The sequence below is a fragment of the Schistocerca nitens genome, chromosome 2, assembly GCF_023898315.1.
Source record: "Schistocerca nitens isolate TAMUIC-IGC-003100 chromosome 2, iqSchNite1.1, whole genome shotgun sequence".
NCBI classification, from domain to species: Eukaryota; Metazoa; Arthropoda; class Insecta; order Orthoptera; family Acrididae; genus Schistocerca; species Schistocerca nitens.
In genome coordinates this window covers 669365767-669382464 of record NC_064615.1, presented here as the reverse complement: position 1 = coordinate 669382464, position 16698 = coordinate 669365767, and the positions used below count along the sequence as shown (strand labels likewise).

At 47.7% G+C, this 16698-nt stretch overlaps 18 non-coding genes across 18 annotated transcripts; all 18 read right to left on the bottom strand.

Moving 5' to 3' along the window:
• Positions 1 to 723: 723 nt before the first annotated feature.
• On the bottom strand, positions 724 to 805 carry Trnas-gcu (transfer RNA serine (anticodon GCU)). Its single transcript has one exon. It is a non-coding gene; the product is annotated as a tRNA-Ser (tRNA).
• Positions 806 to 1613: 808 nt separating this feature from the next.
• On the bottom strand, positions 1614 to 1695 carry Trnas-gcu (transfer RNA serine (anticodon GCU)). The gene has a single exon. It is a non-coding gene; the product is annotated as a tRNA-Ser (tRNA).
• Positions 1696 to 2503: 808 nt separating this feature from the next.
• Trnas-gcu (transfer RNA serine (anticodon GCU)) lies at positions 2504 to 2585 on the bottom strand. The gene has a single exon. It is a non-coding gene; the product is annotated as a tRNA-Ser (tRNA).
• An 808-nt stretch (positions 2586 to 3393) lies between these two features.
• Positions 3394 to 3475, bottom strand: Trnas-gcu (transfer RNA serine (anticodon GCU)). Its single transcript has one exon. It is a non-coding gene; the product is annotated as a tRNA-Ser (tRNA).
• Positions 3476 to 4283: 808 nt separating this feature from the next.
• On the bottom strand, positions 4284 to 4365 carry Trnas-gcu (transfer RNA serine (anticodon GCU)). Its single transcript has one exon. It is a non-coding gene; the product is annotated as a tRNA-Ser (tRNA).
• An 808-nt stretch (positions 4366 to 5173) lies between these two features.
• Trnas-gcu (transfer RNA serine (anticodon GCU)) lies at positions 5174 to 5255 on the bottom strand. Its single transcript has one exon. It is a non-coding gene; the product is annotated as a tRNA-Ser (tRNA).
• An 808-nt stretch (positions 5256 to 6063) lies between these two features.
• Trnas-gcu (transfer RNA serine (anticodon GCU)) lies at positions 6064 to 6145 on the bottom strand. Its single transcript has one exon. It is a non-coding gene; the product is annotated as a tRNA-Ser (tRNA).
• Positions 6146 to 6953: 808 nt separating this feature from the next.
• On the bottom strand, positions 6954 to 7035 carry Trnas-gcu (transfer RNA serine (anticodon GCU)). The gene has a single exon. It is a non-coding gene; the product is annotated as a tRNA-Ser (tRNA).
• An 823-nt stretch (positions 7036 to 7858) lies between these two features.
• Positions 7859 to 7940, bottom strand: Trnas-gcu (transfer RNA serine (anticodon GCU)). The gene has a single exon. It is a non-coding gene; the product is annotated as a tRNA-Ser (tRNA).
• Positions 7941 to 8748: 808 nt separating this feature from the next.
• On the bottom strand, positions 8749 to 8830 carry Trnas-gcu (transfer RNA serine (anticodon GCU)). The gene has a single exon. It is a non-coding gene; the product is annotated as a tRNA-Ser (tRNA).
• An 808-nt stretch (positions 8831 to 9638) lies between these two features.
• Positions 9639 to 9720, bottom strand: Trnas-gcu (transfer RNA serine (anticodon GCU)). The gene has a single exon. It is a non-coding gene; the product is annotated as a tRNA-Ser (tRNA).
• An 823-nt stretch (positions 9721 to 10543) lies between these two features.
• On the bottom strand, positions 10544 to 10625 carry Trnas-gcu (transfer RNA serine (anticodon GCU)). The gene has a single exon. It is a non-coding gene; the product is annotated as a tRNA-Ser (tRNA).
• Positions 10626 to 11433: 808 nt separating this feature from the next.
• On the bottom strand, positions 11434 to 11515 carry Trnas-gcu (transfer RNA serine (anticodon GCU)). Its single transcript has one exon. It is a non-coding gene; the product is annotated as a tRNA-Ser (tRNA).
• An 808-nt stretch (positions 11516 to 12323) lies between these two features.
• Trnas-gcu (transfer RNA serine (anticodon GCU)) lies at positions 12324 to 12405 on the bottom strand. Its single transcript has one exon. It is a non-coding gene; the product is annotated as a tRNA-Ser (tRNA).
• Positions 12406 to 13213: 808 nt separating this feature from the next.
• Positions 13214 to 13295, bottom strand: Trnas-gcu (transfer RNA serine (anticodon GCU)). Its single transcript has one exon. It is a non-coding gene; the product is annotated as a tRNA-Ser (tRNA).
• Positions 13296 to 14103: 808 nt separating this feature from the next.
• Positions 14104 to 14185, bottom strand: Trnas-gcu (transfer RNA serine (anticodon GCU)). Its single transcript has one exon. It is a non-coding gene; the product is annotated as a tRNA-Ser (tRNA).
• Positions 14186 to 14993: 808 nt separating this feature from the next.
• Trnas-gcu (transfer RNA serine (anticodon GCU)) lies at positions 14994 to 15075 on the bottom strand. The gene has a single exon. It is a non-coding gene; the product is annotated as a tRNA-Ser (tRNA).
• Positions 15076 to 15883: 808 nt separating this feature from the next.
• Trnas-gcu (transfer RNA serine (anticodon GCU)) lies at positions 15884 to 15965 on the bottom strand. The gene has a single exon. It is a non-coding gene; the product is annotated as a tRNA-Ser (tRNA).
• Between the last annotated feature and the right edge of the window lie 733 nt (positions 15966 to 16698).

Sequence of the window (16698 nt, the reverse complement as noted above, 5' to 3'; positions counted from 1 at the left end):
GTTAACGCTGTAATGCCCTGCTGCAGTCCCACTCGTGAATCATTTAATGATGGCATCCGTCCACGTCGGTATCCGATCGGGGGAAAGTAGGCGGCCCACTTACTTACTGCAGAAATAAGCACCGAATCGTCGTGTAGCGTTGTCTAATGCAAATGAGAAATGTCCTGTGCATTCAGTATAACAATTACTGCAACGACGCGATTATCTTGATTCGCAACATTTATTTGTCACCTCTGTTGACCTCATCGCTGACGTTGCTTTCAAGTTTCTTACGAAGAGCAAACCACGTTCTTCCTAGCCGATTTGTGAGAGCAGAAGCTCCTGCAGTTGGCGATGGAGCCCGGCCCTATCAGATCGCTTCCGTATATGGCGGCCGAACGGAAAGCAAACTGTCGAAAGGCGACAGTTGTGCTACAGTTGGGGGTATTATAGGCTCGATACGTTAAAATGACTGCGAGAAGTAAGCACTTAAATATGAATTAGAACGCACCCTTCCCAAACACCAGCAAGGTGCCAAACTTCGTTTCCTTTATAGGTCTTGAGATGATGTTTGATTCGAAAAGGCGTGCGCAATCGAATGTTGTTTCCTTCCATCTGGTAGGCGGTTTAGTTTCATATTTCTTGCTGATGTTATCTGCCACCTACACGTTCCACTGTTGCTACTGAGTAGCGTTTCGCATGTAGAAGGCGGGATCCGAAATGGATGCCTTACGTAAAATTCTTCGACGAGGATGGGATTCGAACCCACGTGTGCAGAGCACATTGGATTAGCAGTCCAACGCCTTAACCACTCGGCCACCTCGTCTGATGCTTCGGAATCTGAGTCCATCGCTAGACCTTTCGGAAAGAAGTCGTTTGTCGATTCGAAAACGCATCGTACTGTGGCTGGTGTTAACGCTGTAATGCCCTGCTGCAGTCCCACTCGTGAATCATTTAATGATGGCATCCGTCCACGTCGGTATCCGATCGGGGGAAAGTAGGCGGCCCACTTACTTACTGCAGAAATAAGCACCGAATCGTCGTGTAGCGTTGTCTAATGCAAATGAGAAATGTCCTGTGCATTCAGTATAACAATTACTGCAACGACGCGATTATCTTGATTCGCAACATTTATTTGTCACCTCTGTTGACCTCATCGCTGACGTTGCTTTCAAGTTTCTTACGAAGAGCAAACCACGTTCTTCCTAGCCGATTTGTGAGAGCAGAAGCTCCTGCAGTTGGCGATGGAGCCCGGCCCTATCAGATCGCTTCCGTATATGGCGGCCGAACGGAAAGCAAACTGTCGAAAGGCGACAGTTGTGCTACAGTTGGGGGTATTATAGGCTCGATACGTTAAAATGACTGCGAGAAGTAAGCACTTAAATATGAATTAGAACGCACCCTTCCCAAACACCAGTAAGGTGCCAAACTTCGTTTCCTTTATAGGTCTTGAGATGATGTTTGATTCGAAAAGGCGTGCGCAATCGAATGTTGTTTCCTTCCATCTGGTAGGCGGTTTAGTTTCATATTTCTTGCTGATGTTATCTGCCACCTACACGTTCCACTGTTGCTACTGAGTAGCGTTTCGCATGTAGAAGGCGGGATCCGAAATGGATGCCTTACGTAAAATTCTTCGACGAGGATGGGATTCGAACCCACGCGTGCAGAGCACATTGGATTAGCAGTCCAACGCCTTAACCACTCGGCCACCTCGTCTGATGCTTCGGAATCTGAGTCCATCGCTAGACCTTTCGGAAAGAAGTCGTTTGTCGATTCGAAAACGCATCGTACTGTGGCTGGTGTTAACGCTGTAATGCCCTGCTGCAGTCCCACTCGTGAATCATTTAATGATGGCATCCGTCCACGTCGGTATCCGATCGGGGGAAAGTAGGCGGCCCACTTACTTACTGCAGAAATAAGCACCGAATCGTCGTGTAGCGTTGTCTAATGCAAATGAGAAATGTCCTGTGCATTCAGTATAACAATTACTGCAACGACGCGATTATCTTGATTCGCAACATTTATTTGTCACCTCTGTTGACCTCATCGCTGACGTTGCTTTCAAGTTTCTTACGAAGAGCAAACCACGTTCTTCCTAGCCGATTTGTGAGAGCAGAAGCTCCTGCAGTTGGCGATGGAGCCCGGCCCTATCAGATCGCTTCCGTATATGGCGGCCGAACGGAAAGCGAACTGTCGAAAGGCGACACTTGTGCTACAGTTGGGGGTATTATAGGCTCGATACGTTAAAATGACTGCGAGAAGTAAGCACTTAAATATGAATTAGAACGCACCCTTCCCAAACACCAGCAAGGTGCCAAACTTCGTTTCCTTTATAGGTCTTGAGGTGATGTTTGATTCGAAAAGGCGTGCGCAATCGAATGTTGTTTCCTTCCATCTGGTAGGCGGTTTAGTTTCATATTTCTTGCTGATGTTATCTGCCACCTACACGTTCCACTGTTGCTACTGAGTAGCGTTTCGCATGTAGAAGGCGGGATCCGAAATGGATGCCTTACGTAAAATTCTTCGACGAGGATGGGATTCGAACCCACGCGTGCAGAGCACATTGGATTAGCAGTCCAACGCCTTAACCACTCGGCCACCTCGTCTGATGCTTCGGAATCTGAGTCCATCGCTAGACCTTTCGGAAAGAAGTCGTTTGTCGATTCGAAAACGCATCGTACTGTGGCTGGTGTTAACGCTGTAATGCCCTGCTGCAGTCCCACTCGTGAATCATTTAATGATGGCATCCGTCCACGTCGGTATCCGATCGGGGGAAAGTAGGCGGCCCACTTACTTACTGCAGAAATAAGCACCGAATCGTCGTGTAGCGTTGTCTAATGCAAATGAGAAATGTCCTGTGCATTCAGTATAACAATTACTGCAACGACGCGATTATCTTGATTCGCAACATTTATTTGTCACCTCTGTTGACCTCATCGCTGACGTTGCTTTCAAGTTTCTTACGAAGAGCAAACCACGTTCTTCCTAGCCGATTTGTGAGAGCAGAAGCTCCTGCAGTTGGCGATGGAGCCCGGCCCTATCAGATCGCTTCCGTATATGGCGGCCGAACGGAAAGCAAACTGTCGAAAGGCGACAGTTGTGCTACAGTTGGGGGTATTATAGGCTCGATACGTTAAAATGACTGCGAGAAGTAAGCACTTAAATATGAATTAGAACGCACCCTTCCCAAACACCAGCAAGGTGCCAAACTTCGTTTCCTTTATAGGTCTTGAGATGATGTTTGATTCGAAAAGGCGTGCGCAATCGAATGTTGTTTCCTTCCATCTGGTAGGCGGTTTAGTTTCATTTTTCTTGCTGATGTTATCTGCCACCTACACGTTCCACTGTTGCTACTGAGTAGCGTTTCGCATGTAGAAGGCGGGATCCGAAATGGATGCCTTACGTAAAATTCTTCGACGAGGATGGGATTCGAACCCACGCGTGCAGAGCACATTGGATTAGCAGTCCAACGCCTTAACCACTCGGCCACCTCGTCTGATGCTTCGGAATCTGAGTCCATCGCTAGACCTTTCGGAAAGAAGTCGTTTGTCGATTCGAAAACGCATCGTACTGTGGCTGGTGTTAACGCTGTAATGCCCTGCTGCAGTCCCACTCGTGAATCATTTAATGATGGCATCCGTCCACGTCGGTATCCGATCGGGGGAAAGTAGGCGGCCCACTTACTTACTGCAGAAATAAGCACCGAATCGTCGTGTAGCGTTGTCTAATGCAAATGAGAAATGTCCTGTGCATTCAGTATAACAATTACTGCAACGACGCGATTATCTTGATTCGCAACATTTATTTGTCACCTCTGTTGACCTCATCGCTGACGTTGCTTTCAAGTTTCTTACGAAGAGCAAACCACGTTCTTCCTAGCCGATTTGTGAGAGCAGAAGCTCCTGCAGTTGGCGATGGAGCCCGGCCCTATCAGATCGCTTCCGTATATGGCGGCCGAACGGAAAGCAAACTGTCGAAAGGCGACAGTTGTGCTACAGTTGGGGGTATTATAGGCTCGATACGTTAAAATGACTGCGAGAAGTAAGCAGTTAAATATGAATTAGAACGCACCCTTCCCAAACACCAGCAAGGTGCCAAACTTCGTTTCCTTTATAGGTCTTGAGATGATGTTTGATTCGAAAAGGCGTGCGCAATCGAATGTTGTTTCCTTCCATCTGGTAGGCGGTTTAGTTTCATATTTCTTGCTGATGTTATCTGCCACCTACACGTTCCACTGTTGCTACTGAGTAGCGTTTCGCATGTAGAAGGCGGGATCCGAAATGGATGCCTTACGTAAAATTCTTCGACGAGGATGGGATTCGAACCCACGCGTGCAGAGCACATTGGATTAGCAGTCCAACGCCTTAACCACTCGGCCACCTCGTCTGATGCTTCGGAATCTGAGTCCATCGCTAGACCTTTCGGAAAGAAGTCGTTTGTCGATTCGAAAACGCATCGTACTGTGGCTGGTGTTAACGCTGTAATGCCCTGCTGCAGTCCCACTCGTGAATCATTTAATGATGGCATCCGTCCACGTCGGTATCCGATCGGGGGAAAGTAGGCGGCCCACTTACTTACTGCAGAAATAAGCACCGAATCGTCGTGTAGCGTTGTCTAATGCAAATGAGAAATGTCCTGTGCATTCAGTATAACAATTACTGCAACGACGCGATTATCTTGATTCGCAACATTTATTTGTCACCTCTGTTGACCTCATCGCTGACGTTGCTTTCAAGTTTCTTACGAAGAGCAAACCACGTTCTTCCTAGCCGATTTGTGAGAGCAGAAGCTCCTGCAGTTGGCGATGGAGCCCGGCCCTATCAGATCGCTTCCGTATATGGCGGCCGAACGGAAAGCAAACTGTCGAAAGGCGACACTTGTGCTACAGTTGGGGGTATTATAGGCTCGATACGTTAAAATGACTGCGAGAAGTAAGCACTTAAATATGAATTAGAACGCACCCTTCCCAAACACCAGCAAGGTGCCAAACTTCGTTTCCTTTATAGGTCTTGAGATGATGTTTGATTCGAAAAGGCGTGCGCAATCGAATGTTGTTTCCTTCCATCTGGTAGGCGGTTTAGTTTCATATTTCTTGCTGATGTTATCTGCCACCTACACGTTCCACTGTTGCTACTGAGTAGCGTTTCGCATGTAGAAGGCTGGATCCGAAATGGATGCCTTACGTAAAATTCTTCGACGAGGATGGGATTCGAACCCACGCGTGCAAAGCACATTGGATTAGCAGTCCAACGCCTTAACCACTCGGCCACCTCGTCTGATGCTTCGGAATCTGAGTCCATCGCTAGACCTTTCGGAAAGAAGTCGTTTGTCGATTCGAAAACGCATCGTACTGTGGCTGGTGTTAACGCTGTAATGCCCTGCTGCAGTCCCACTCGTGAATCATTTAATGATGGCATCCGTCCACGTCGGTATCCGATCGGGGGAAAGTAGGCGGCCCACTTACTTACTGCAGAAATAAGCACCGAATCGTCGTGTAGCGTTGTCTAATGCAAATGAGAAATGTCCTGTGCATTCAGTATAACAATTACTGCAACGACGCGATTATCTTGATTCGCAACATTTATTTGTCACCTCTGTTGACCTCATCGCTGACGTTGCTTTCAAGTTTCTTACGAAGAGCAAACCACGTTCTTCCTAGCCGATTTGTGAGAGCAGAAGCTCCTGCTGTTGGCGATGGAGCCCGGCCCTATCAGATCGCTTCCGTATATGGCGGCCGAACGGAAAGCAAACTGTCGAAAGGCGACAGTTGTGCTACAGTTGGGGGTATTATAGGCTCGATACGTTAAAATGACTGCGAGAAGTAAGCACTTAAATATGAATTAGAACGCACCCTTCCCAAACACCAGCAAGGTGCCAAACTTCGTTTCCTTTATAGGTCTTGAGATGATGTTTGATTCGAAAAGGCGTGCGCAATCGAATGTTGTTTCCTTCCATCTGGTAGGCGGTTTAGTTTCATTTTTCTTGCTGATGTTATCTGCCACCTACACGTTCCACTGTTGCTACTGAGTAGCGTTTCGCATGTAGAAGGCGGGATCCGAAATGGATGCCTTACGTAAAATTCTTCGACGAGGATGGGATTCGAACCCACGCGTGCAGAGCACATTGGATTAGCAGTCCAACGCCTTAACCACTCGGCCACCTCGTCTGATGCTTCGGAATCTGAGTCCATCGCTAGACCTTTCGGAAAGAAGTCGTTTGTCGATTCGAAAACGCATCGTACTGTGGCTGGTGTTAACGCTGTAATGCCCTGCTGCAGTCCCACTCGTGAATCATTTAATGATGGCATCCGTCCACGTCGGTATCCGATCGGGGGAAAGTAGGCGGCCCACTTACTTACTGCAGAAATAAGCACCGAATCGTCGTGTAGCGTTGTCTAATGCAAATGAGAAATGTCCTGTGCATTCAGTATAACAATTACTGCAACGACGCGATTATCTTGATTTGCAACATTTATTTGTCACCTCTGTTGACCTCATCGCTGACGTTGCTTTCAAGTTTCTTACGAAGAGCAAACCACGTTCTTCCTAGCGGATTTGTGAGAGCAGAAGCTCCTGCAGTTGGCGATGGAGCCCGGCCCTATCAGATCGCTTCCGTATATGGCGGCCGAACGGAAAGCAAACTGTCGAAAGGCGACAGTTGTGCTACAGTTGGGGGTATTATAGGCTCGATACGTTAAAATGACTGCGAGAAGTAAGCACTTAAATATGAATTAGAACGCACCCTTCCCAAACACCAGCAAGGTGCCAAACTTCGTTTCCTTTATAGGTCTTGAGATGATGTTTGATTCGAAAAGGCGTGCGCAATCGAATGTTGTTTCCTTCCATCTGGTAGGCGGTTTAGTTTCATATTTCTTGCTGATGTTATCTGCCACCTACACGTTCCACTGTTGCTACTGAGTAGCGTTTCGCATGTAGAAGGCGGGATCCGAAATGGATGCCTTACGTAAAATTCTTCGACGAGGATGGGATTCGAACCCACGCGTGCAGAGCACATTGGATTAGCAGTCCAACGCCTTAACCACTCGGCCACCTCGTCTGATGCTTCGGAATCTGAGTCCATCGCTAGACCTTTCGGAAAGAAGTCGTTTGTCGATTCGAAAACGCATCGTACTGTGGCTGGTGTTAACGCTGTAATGCCCTGCTGCAGTGCAGCTGACCAAGCTCCCAATCTTGAATCATTTAATGATGGCATCCGTCCACGTCGGTATCCGATCGGGGGAAAGTAGGCGGCCCACTTACTTACTGCAGAAATAAGCACCGAATCGTCGTGTAGCGTTGTCTAATGCACATGAGAAATGTCCTGTGCATTCAGTATAACAATTACTGCAACGACGCGATTATCTTGATTCGCAACATTTATTTGTCACCTCTGTTGACCTCATCGCTGACGTTGCTTTCAAGTTTCTTACGAAGAGCAAACCACGTTCTTCCTAGCCGATTTGTGAGAGCAGAAGCTCCTGCAGTTGGCGATGGAGCCCGGCCCTATCAGATCGCTTCCGTATATGGCGGCCGAACGGAAAGCAAACTGTCGAAAGGCGACAGTTGTGCTACAGTTGGGGGTATTATAGGCTCGATACGTTAAAATGACTGCGAGAAGTAAGCACTTAAATATGAATTAGAACGCACCCTTCCCAAACACCAGCAAGGTGCCAAACTTCGTTTCCTTTATAGGTCTTGAGATGATGTTTGATTCGAAAAGGCGTGCGCAATCGAATGTTGTTTCCTTCCATCTGGTAGGCGGTTTAGTTTCATTTTTCTTGCTGATGTTATCTGCCACCTACACGTTCCACTGTTGCTACTGAGTAGCGTTTCGCATGTAGAAGGCGGGATCCGAAATGGATGCCTTACGTAAAATTCTTCGACGAGGATGGGATTCGAACCCACGCGTGCAGAGCACATTGGATTAGCAGTCCAACGCCTTAACCACTCGGCCACCTCGTCTGATGCTTCGGAATCTGAGTCCATCGCTAGACCTTTCGGAAAGAAGTCGTTTGTCGATTCGAAAACGCATCGTACTGTGGCTGGTGTTAACGCTGTAATGCCCTGCTGCAGTCCCACTCGTGAATCATTTAATGATGGCATCCGTCCACGTCGGTATCCGATCGGGGGAAAGTAGGCGGCCCACTTACTTACTGCAGAAATAAGCACCGAATCGTCGTGTAGCGTTGTCTAATGCAAATGAGAAATGTCCTGTGCATTCAGTATAACAATTACTGCAACGACGCGATTATCTTGATTCGCAACATTTATTTGTCACCTCTGTTGACCTCATCGCTGACGTTGCTTTCAAGTTTCTTACGAAGAGCAAACCACGTTCTTCCTAGCCGATTTGTGAGAGCAGAAGCTCCTGCAGTTGGCGATGGAGCCCGGCCCTATCAGATCGCTTCCGTATATGGCGGCCGAACGGAAAGCAAACTGTCGAAAGGCGACAGTTGTGCTACAGTTGGGGGTATTATAGGCTCGATACGTTAAAATGACTGCGAGAAGTAAGCACTTAAATATGAATTAGAACGCACCCTTCCCAAACACCAGCAAGGTGCCAAACTTCGTTTCCTTTATAGGTCTTGAGATGATGTTTGATTCGAAAAGGCGTGCGCAATCGAATGTTGTTTCCTTCCATCTGGTAGGCGGTTTAGTTTCATTTTTCTTGCTGATGTTATCTGCCACCTACACGTTCCACTGTTGCTACTGAGTAGCGTTTCGCATGTAGAAGGCGGGATCCGAAATGGATGCCTTACGTAAAATTCTTCGACGAGGATGGGATTCGAACCCACGCGTGCAGAGCACATTGGATTAGCAGTCCAACGCCTTAACCACTCGGCCACCTCGTCTGATGCTTCGGAATCTGAGTCCATCGCTAGACCTTTCGGAAAGAAGTCGTTTGTCGATTCGAAAACGCATCGTACTGTGGCTGGTGTTAACGCTGTAATGCCCTGCTGCAGTCCCACTCGTGAATCATTTAATGATGGCATCCGTCCACGTCGGTATCCGATCGGGGGAAAGTAGGCGGCCCACTTACTTACTGCAGAAATAAGCACCGAATCGTCGTGTAGCGTTGTCTAATGCAAATGAGAAATGTCCTGTGCATTCAGTATAACAATTACTGCAACGACGCGATTATCTTGATTCGCAACATTTATTTGTCACCTCTGTTGACCTCATCGCTGACGTTGCTTTCAAGTTTCTTACGAAGAGCAAACCACGTTCTTCCTAGCCGATTTGTGAGAGCAGAAGCTCCTGCAGTTGGCGATGGAGCCCGGCCCTATCAGATCGCTTCCGTATATGGCGGCCGAACGGAAAGCAAACTGTCGAAAGGCGACAGTTGTGCTACAGTTGGGGGTATTATAGGCTCGATACGTTAAAATGACTGCGAGAAGTAAGCACTTAAATATGAATTAGAACGCACCCTTCCCAAACACCAGCAAGGTGCCAAACTTCGTTTCCTTTATAGGTCTTGAGATGATGTTTGATTCGAAAAGGCGTGCGCAATCGAATGTTGTTTCCTTCCATCTGGTAGGCGGTTTAGTTTCATTTTTCTTGCTGATGTTATCTGCCACCTACACGTTCCACTGTTGCTACTGAGTAGCGTTTCGCATGTAGAAGGCGGGATCCGAAATGGATGCCTTACGTAAAATTCTTCGACGAGGATGGGATTCGAACCCACGCGTGCAGAGCACATTGGATTAGCAGTCCAACGCCTTAACCACTCGGCCACCTCGTCTGATGCTTCGGAATCTGAGTCCATCGCTAGACCTTTCGGAAAGAAGTCGTTTGTCGATTCGAAAACGCATCGTACTGTGGCTGGTGTTAACGCTGTAATGCCCTGCTGCAGTGCAGCTGACCAAGCTCCCAATCTTGAATCATTTAATGATGGCATCCGTCCACGTCGGTATCCGATCGGGGGAAAGTAGGCGGCCCACTTACTTACTGCAGAAATAAGCACCGAATCGTCGTGTAGCGTTGTCTAATGCACATGAGAAATGTCCTGTGCATTCAGTATAACAATTACTGCAACGACGCGATTATCTTGATTCGCAACATTTATTTGTCACCTCTGTTGACCTCATCGCTGACGTTGCTTTCAAGTTTCTTACGAAGAGCAAACCACGTTCTTCCTAGCCGATTTGTGAGAGCAGAAGCTCCTGCAGTTGGCGATGGAGCCCGGCCCTATCAGATCGCTTCCGTATATGGCGGCCGAACGGAAAGCAAACTGTCGAAAGGCGACAGTTGTGCTACAGTTGGGGGTATTATAGGCTCGATACGTTAAAATGACTGCGAGAAGTAAGCACTTAAATATGAATTAGAACGCACCCTTCCCAAACACCAGCAAGGTGCCAAACTTCGTTTCCTTTATAGGTCTTGAGATGATGTTTGATTCGAAAAGGCGTGCGCAATCGAATGTTGTTTCCTTCCATCTGGTAGGCGGTTTAGTTTCATTTTTCTTGCTGATGTTATCTGCCACCTACACGTTCCACTGTTGCTACTGAGTAGCGTTTCGCATGTAGAAGGCGGGATCCGAAATGGATGCCTTACGTAAAATTCTTCGACGAGGATGGGATTCGAACCCACGCGTGCAGAGCACATTGGATTAGCAGTCCAACGCCTTAACCACTCGGCCACCTCGTCTGATGCTTCGGAATCTGAGTCCATCGCTAGACCTTTCGGAAAGAAGTCGTTTGTCGATTCGAAAACGCATCGTACTGTGGCTGGTGTTAACGCTGTAATGCCCTGCTGCAGTCCCACTCGTGAATCATTTAATGATGGCATCCGTCCACGTCGGTATCCGATCGGGGGAAAGTAGGCGGCCCACTTACTTACTGCAGAAATAAGCACCGAATCGTCGTGTAGCGTTGTCTAATGCAAATGAGAAATGTCCTGTGCATTCAGTATAACAATTACTGCAACGACGCGATTATCTTGATTCGCAACATTTATTTGTCACCTCTGTTGACCTCATCGCTGACGTTGCTTTCAAGTTTCTTACGAAGAGCAAACCACGTTCTTCCTAGCCGATTTGTGAGAGCAGAAGCTCCTGCAGTTGGCGATGGAGCCCGGCCCTATCAGATCGCTTCCGTATATGGCGGCCGAACGGAAAGCAAACTGTCGAAAGGCGACAGTTGTGCTACAGTTGGGGGTATTATAGGCTCGATACGTTAAAATGACTGCGAGAAGTAAGCACTTAAATATGAATTAGAACGCACCCTTCCCAAACACCAGCAAGGTGCCAAACTTCGTTTCCTTTATAGGTCTTGAGATGATGTTTGATTCGAAAAGGCGTGCGCAATCGAATGTTGTTTCCTTCCATCTGGTAGGCGGTTTAGTTTCATTTTTCTTGCTGATGTTATCTGCCACCTACACGTTCCACTGTTGCTACTGAGTAGCGTTTCGCATGTAGAAGGCGGGATCCGAAATGGATGCCTTACGTAAAATTCTTCGACGAGGATGGGATTCGAACCCACGCGTGCAGAGCACATTGGATTAGCAGTCCAACGCCTTAACCACTCGGCCACCTCGTCTGATGCTTCGGAATCTGAGTCCATCGCTAGACCTTTCGGAAAGAAGTCGTTTGTCGATTCGAAAACGCATCGTACTGTGGCTGGTGTTAACGCTGTAATGCCCTGCTGCAGTCCCACTCGTGAATCATTTAATGATGGCATCCGTCCACGTCGGTATCCGATCGGGGGAAAGTAGGCGGCCCACTTACTTACTGCAGAAATAAGCACCGAATCGTCGTGTAGCGTTGTCTAATGCAAATGAGAAATGTCCTGTGCATTCAGTATAACAATTACTGCAACGACGCGATTATCTTGATTCGCAACATTTATTTGTCACCTCTGTTGACCTCATCGCTGACGTTGCTTTCAAGTTTCTTACGAAGAGCAAACCACGTTCTTCCTAGCCGATTTGTGAGAGCAGAAGCTCCTGCAGTTGGCGATGGAGCCCGGCCCTATCAGATCGCTTCCGTATATGGCGGCCGAACGGAAAGCGAACTGTCGAAAGGCGACAGTTGTGCTACAGTTGGGGGTATTATAGGCTCGATACGTTAAAATGACTGCGAGAAGTAAGCACTTAAATATGAATTAGAACGCACCCTTCCCAAACACCAGCAAGGTGCCAAACTTCGTTTCCTTTATAGGTCTTGAGATGATGTTTGATTCGAAAAGGCGTGCGCAATCGAATGTTGTTTCCTTCCATCTGGTAGGCGGTTTAGTTTCATATTTCTTGCTGATGTTATCTGCCACCTACACGTTCCACTGTTGCTACTGAGTAGCGTTTCGCATGTAGAAGGCGGGATCCGAAATGGATGCCTTACGTAAAATTCTTCGACGAGGATGGGATTCGAACCCACGCGTGCAGAGCACATTGGATTAGCAGTCCAACGCCTTAACCACTCGGCCACCTCGTCTGATGCTTCGGAATCTGAGTCCATCGCTAGACCTTTCGGAAAGAAGTCGTTTGTCGATTCGAAAACGCATCGTACTGTGGCTGGTGTTAACGCTGTAATGCCCTGCTGCAGTCCCACTCGTGAATCATTTAATGATGGCATCCGTCCACGTCGGTATCCGATCGGGGGAAAGTAGGCGGCCCACTTACTTACTGCAGAAATAAGCACCGAATCGTCGTGTAGCGTTGTCTAATGCAAATGAGAAATGTCCTGTGCATTCAGTATAACAATTACTGCAACGACGCGATTATCTTGATTCGCAACATTTATTTGTCACCTCTGTTGACCTCATCGCTGACGTTGCTTTCAAGTTTCTTACGAAGAGCAAACCACGTTCTTCCTAGCCGATTTGTGAGAGCAGAAGCTCCTGCAGTTGGCGATGGAGCCCGGCCCTATCAGATCGCTTCCGTATATGGCGGCCGAACGGAAAGCAAACTGTCGAAAGGCGACAGTTGTGCTACAGTTGGGGGTATTATAGGCTCGATACGTTAAAATGACTGCGAGAAGTAAGCACTTAAATATGAATTAGAACGCACCCTTCCCAAACACCAGCAAGGTGCCAAACTTCGTTTCCTTTATAGGTCTTGAGATGATGTTTGATTCGAAAAGGCGTGCGCAATCGAATGTTGTTTCCTTCCATCTGGTAGGCGGTTTAGTTTCATTTTTCTTGCTGATGTTATCTGCCACCTACACGTTCCACTGTTGCTACTGAGTAGCGTTTCGCATGTAGAAGGCGGGATCCGAAATGGATGCCTTACGTAAAATTCTTCGACGAGGATGGGATTCGAACCCACGCGTGCAGAGCACATTGGATTAGCAGTCCAACGCCTTAACCACTCGGCCACCTCGTCTGATGCTTCGGAATCTGAGTCCATCGCTAGACCTTTCGGAAAGAAGTCGTTTGTCGATTCGAAAACGCATCGTACTGTGGCTGGTGTTAACGCTGTAATGCCCTGCTGCAGTCCCACTCGTGAATCATTTAATGATGGCATCCGTCCACGTCGGTATCCGATCGGGGGAAAGTAGGCGGCCCACTTACTTACTGCAGAAATAAGCACCGAATCGTCGTGTAGCGTTGTCTAATGCAAATGAGAAATGTCCTGTGCATTCAGTATAACAATTACTGCAACGACGCGATTATCTTGATTCGCAACATTTATTTGTCACCTCTGTTGACCTCATCGCTGACGTTGCTTTCAAGTTTCTTACGAAGAGCAAACCACGTTCTTCCTAGCCGATTTGTGAGAGCAGAAGCTCCTGCAGTTGGCGATGGAGCCCGGCCCTATCAGATCGCTTCCGTATATGGCGGCCGAACGGAAAGCAAACTGTCGAAAGGCGACAGTTGTGCTACAGTTGGGGGTATTATAGGCTCGATACGTTAAAATGACTGCGAGAAGTAAGCACTTAAATATGAATTAGAACGCACCCTTCCCAAACACCAGCAAGGTGCCAAACTTCGTTTCCTTTATAGGTCTTGAGATGATGTTTGATTCGAAAAGGCGTGCGCAATCGAATGTTGTTTCCTTCCATCTGGTAGGCGGTTTAGTTTCATATTTCTTGCTGATGTTATCTGCCACCTACACGTTCCACTGTTGCTACTGAGTAGCGTTTCGCATGTAGAAGGCGGGATCCGAAATGGATGCCTTACGTAAAATTCTTCGACGAGGATGGGATTCGAACCCACGCGTGCAGAGCACATTGGATTAGCAGTCCAACGCCTTAACCACTCGGCCACCTCGTCTGATGCTTCGGAATCTGAGTCCATCGCTAGACCTTTCGGAAAGAAGTCGTTTGTCGATTCGAAAACGCATCGTACTGTGGCTGGTGTTAACGCTGTAATGCCCTGCTGCAGTCCCACTCGTGAATCATTTAATGATGGCATCCGTCCACGTCGGTATCCGATCGGGGGAAAGTAGGCGGCCCACTTACTTACTGCAGAAATAAGCACCGAATCGTCGTGTAGCGTTGTCTAATGCAAATGAGAAATGTCCTGTGCATTCAGTATAACAATTACTGCAACGACGCGATTATCTTGATTCGCAACATTTATTTGTCACCTCTGTTGACCTCATCGCTGACGTTGCTTTCAAGTTTCTTACGAAGAGCAAACCACGTTCTTCCTAGCCGATTTGTGAGAGCAGAAGCTCCTGCAGTTGGCGATGGAGCCCGGCCCTATCAGATCGCTTCCGTATATGGCGGCCGAACGGAAAGCGAACTGTCGAAAGGCGACACTTGTGCTACAGTTGGGGGTATTATAGGCTCGATACGTTAAAATGACTGCGAGAAGTAAGCACTTAAATATGAATTAGAACGCACCCTTCCCAAACACCAGCAAGGTGCCAAACTTCGTTTCCTTTATAGGTCTTGAGATGATGTTTGATTCGAAAAGGCGTGCGCAATCGAATGTTGTTTCCTTCCATCTGGTAGGCGGTTTAGTTTCATATTTCTTGCTGATGTTATCTGCCACCTACACGTTCCACTGTTGCTACTGAGTAGCGTTTCGCATGTAGAAGGCGGGATCCGAAATGGATGCCTTACGTAAAATTCTTCGACGAGGATGGGATTCGAACCCACGTGTGCAGAGCACATTGGATTAGCAGTCCAACGCCTTAACCACTCGGCCACCTCGTCTGATGCTTCGGAATCTGAGTCCATCGCTAGACCTTTCGGAAAGAAGTCGTTTGTCGATTCGAAAACGCATCGTACTGTGGCTGGTGTTAACGCTGTAATGCCCTGCTGCAGTCCCACTCGTGAATCATTTAATGATGGCATCCGTCCACGTCGGTATCCGATCGGGGGAAAGTAGGCGGCCCACTTACTTACTGCAGAAATAAGCACCGAATCGTCGTGTAGCGTTGTCTAATGCAAATGAGAAATGTCCTGTGCATTCAGTATAACAATTACTGCAACGACGCGATTATCTTGATTCGCAACATTTATTTGTCACCTCTGTTGACCTCATCGCTGACGTTGCTTTCAAGTTTCTTACGAAGAGCAAACCACGTTCTTCCTAGCCGATTTGTGAGAGCAGAAGCTCCTGCAGTTGGCGATGGAGCCCGGCCCTATCAGATCGCTTCCGTATATGGCGGCCGAACGGAAAGCGAACTGTCGAAAGGCGACACTTGTGCTACAGTTGGGGGTATTATAGGCTCGATACGTTAAAATGACTGCGAGAAGTAAGCACTTAAATATGAATTAGAACGCACCCTTCCCAAACACCAGCAAGGTGCCAAACTTCGTTTCCTTTATAGGTCTTGAGATGATGTTTGATTCGAAAAGGCGTGCGCAATCGAATGTTGTTTCCTTCCATCTGGTAGGCGGTTTAGTTTCATATTTCTTGCTGATGTTATCTGCCACCTACACGTTCCACTGTTGCTACTGAGTAGCGTTTCGCATGTAGAAGGCGGGATCCGAAATGGATGCCTTACGTAAAATTCTTCGACGAGGATGGGATTCGAACCCACGTGTGCAGAGCACATTGGATTAGCAGTCCAACGCCTTAACCACTCGGCCACCTCGTCTGATGCTTCGGAATCTGAGTCCATCGCTAGACCTTTCGGAAAGAAGTCGTTTGTCGATTCGAAAACGCATCGTACTGTGGCTGGTGTTAACGCTGTAATGCCCTGCTGCAGTCCCACTCGTGAATCATTTAATGATGGCATCCGTCCACGTCGGTATCCGATCGGGGGAAAGTAGGCGGCCCACTTACTTACTGCAGAAATAAGCACCGAATCGTCGTGTAGCGTTGTCTAATGCAAATGAGAAATGTCCTGTGCATTCAGTATAACAATTACTGCAACGACGCGATTATCTTGATTCGCAACATTTATTTGTCACCTCTGTTGACCTCATCGCTGACGTTGCTTTCAAGTTTCTTACGAAGAGCAAACCACGTTCTTCCTAGCCGATTTGTGAGAGCAGAAGCTCCTGCAGTTGGCGATGGAGCCCGGCCCTATCAGATCGCTTCCGTATATGGCGGCCGAACGGAAAGCAAACTGTCGAAAGGCGACAGTTGTGCTACAGTTGGGGGTATTATAGGCTCGATACGTTAAAATGACTGCGAGAAGTAAGCACTTAAATATGAATTTGAACGCACCCTTCCCAAACACCAGCAAGGTGCCAAACTTCGTTTCCTTTATAGGTCTTGAGATGATGTTTGATTCGAAAAGGCGTGCGCAATCGAATGTTGTTTCCTTCCATCTGGTAGGCGGTTTAGTTTCATATTTCTTGCTGATGTTATCTGCCACCTACACG